The 2433-nt window shown below is 42.4% G+C and overlaps 1 non-coding gene across 1 annotated transcript in view; it reads right to left on the bottom strand.

Moving 5' to 3' along the window:
- Window positions 1-1622, bottom strand: part of LOC142356852 (large subunit ribosomal RNA) — a 3522-nt gene extending 1900 nt beyond the window's left edge. The window contains exon 1 of the ribosomal RNA XR_012761503.1: window positions 1-1622. This exon is cut by the window's left edge and continues 1900 nt beyond it. This is a non-coding gene — a ribosomal RNA (large subunit ribosomal RNA).
- Between the last annotated feature and the right edge of the window lie 811 nt (window positions 1623-2433).

Below are 2433 nucleotides of genomic sequence, written 5' to 3'. Positions count from 1 at the left end.
AGAATCGACTAACTCATGTGCAAACGCTGTTCACATGAAAGCCTTTCCCGCTTCAGTCCTCAAAGTTCTCATTTGAGTACTTGCTACTTCCACCAAGATCTGCTCCATTGATCGCTTCGCGCATACACTTGCGTGCATACTTTAGCGCAATCAATGTGTCCTCCTACACATGAATATCATTTTTGAGCTGGTGAGGCTCTTTTTCTCTAATCTAACTTGCGTTAGATATTGATATTCATGGTTGGGTATAGGCCACGAGCTCTAGTGCCATCCATTTTCAGGGCTGATTGATTCGGCAGGTGAGTTGTTACACACTCCTTAGCGGATTTCAACTTCCATGACCACCGTCCTGCTGTCAGTATCAATCAACACCTTTTGTGGTGACTCATGAGCAAGTAGTTAGGCGCCTTAACCCAACTTTTGGTTCATCCCACATCGCCGGTTCTGCTTACCAAAAGCGGCCCACAAAAAGCTTGCATTCATAGTCCAAGTGCAATTAAGTCACAAGGACATCTCACCGATTTATAGTTTGAGAATAGGTGAAGGAAAAATTTTCCCCCATTCCTCTAATCATTCGCTTTAACCGATGAAATTGCTTTGCGAAGATTTTTCAATCTTGCTCAAGCTTTTGCTATCCTGAGGGAAACTTCGGAGGAAACCAGCTACTAGATGGTTCGATTAGTCTTTCGCCCCTATGCTCAGGTCAGACGATCGATTTGCACGTCAGAACCGCTTCGGGCTTCCACCATGGTTTCCCGTGGCTTCGCCCTGCCCAAGCATAGATCACCATCTTTCGGGTCGTGTGCTACTTGCTCTGGATCAGTCATGCAATAAGAGCAAAACCGTCCGTGGTTGCGGGACACCGAATCGGCGCCCTCACCACACAAAGTAGTGCAATTCATAAAAATTACACTGTTCACTTTCATTTCGCGTGTGCGCTTTCAATGAGCGACAACACTTGCAAGCAACTCACACTCCTTGGTCCGTGTTTCAAGACGGGCTGTAGAGAGCATTGAATAGGAAGTTGAGGTCAGACAGGCAATCAAGATCAATTTATCTCATTTTGTTTAGAATCAACAAGAAGAATTCCGAGGAAAACTTCTGCTCGATTCATTAACAAGATTTGCCAAAAGACGACAACTACACTACTCGGTAGCCGAGAATATAATATCAAGGCATTGAGTATGGTAACGCTCACTCCAGTTCCCCTTCAACAGTTTCACGTACTTTTCACTCTCTCTTCAGAGTGCTTTTCAACTTTCCCTCACGGTACTTGTTTACTATCGGTCTCGCTTTATAATTAGCTTTTGGAGAGACATATCTCCAGCTTCGAGTTGCACTTTCAAACAACTCTACTCATAGGAATGAGCCATTATGACTGGTATCGAAAATGACCTTTACAGGATTTTCACCTTCTTTGATGCTACTTTCCAGTAGACATCAGGACAAATTCACCAGTCTAGCATCAAACCATACCGGACACCGAGAAATGTTGCCATTTCTCTTCCCGATGAGCTTTTCCCTGTTCATTCGCCATTACTAAGGGATTCTCAGTTGATTTCTTTTCCTCCCCTTACTGATATGCTTAAGTTAAGGGGGTTCTCTCGCCCAATTCAGGTTATGTAGTTGATTGTCTCTTAATTGGTTCACTGACCAATATGAGACAGAAACCGATTCAGCAGTTTTGTTCGCTACTACTATCAAACACAGGTCGAAGTTTCCATTCAGTCATTAATTCCAACTTTCAAATGTTGTTGTTTCAGCTTTCGCTTACTAGAAGCAACATAATACTCGCTGCAATACAGACCTCGGGAAACCCTCACCGTGAATAAGGTTCACTCACATATTTCACTACATTTTGCGTGGGATTGGAGATGAGGCTACTCGTTCTTGCTCAGTACTAGGCTGAAAATTAACGAAACTTCGTTACAAACGTTCACATGTTGATGTTTCCGCTTTCGCGTACTCGAAACAACATAATACTAGTCTTTGTAATTTAGTTTCATAATTTCAACTGTTCTCATGCAGAATTTTTGCTCATTCTTATCCCAAATTTTGACCTGGCTACTAGTTACACTCCTTGTACTTATTGCAAAATGACCACAAATTTCAACAGCTTTCACATGTTGCTGTTTCGGCTTTCGCTTACTACAGTCAACATAATACTCGTTGCAAAATAAGTGCTCGGCATCTGCAATTTTCCAAAGACGAAGTTTCGCCAGTTCAATTTTCGCTCGCCAATTATGGCTACTAATTCACACGGTACTGAGCTCAACAACATTAAATTTGTTCAGCAAGACTTTCACATGTTGATGTTTTGGCTTTCGCCTACTAGAAGCAACATAATACTCGTCTTGTTAGCTCATTCAATGAGAATAGCTTTTCCCGTTGAGAATTTTTGCCTTCAATTGGCGTTGTAGTGAGTTTGGCTAC

This window comes from Convolutriloba macropyga, unplaced genomic scaffold (genome assembly GCF_964194025.1).
Source record: "Convolutriloba macropyga unplaced genomic scaffold, txConMacr16.3 SCAFFOLD_5577, whole genome shotgun sequence".
Classification (NCBI taxonomy): domain Eukaryota; kingdom Metazoa; phylum Xenacoelomorpha; order Acoela; family Convolutidae; genus Convolutriloba; species Convolutriloba macropyga.
Note: the sequence above shows the minus strand (reverse complement) of the source record. Positions and strands in the feature narration are given on the sequence as shown.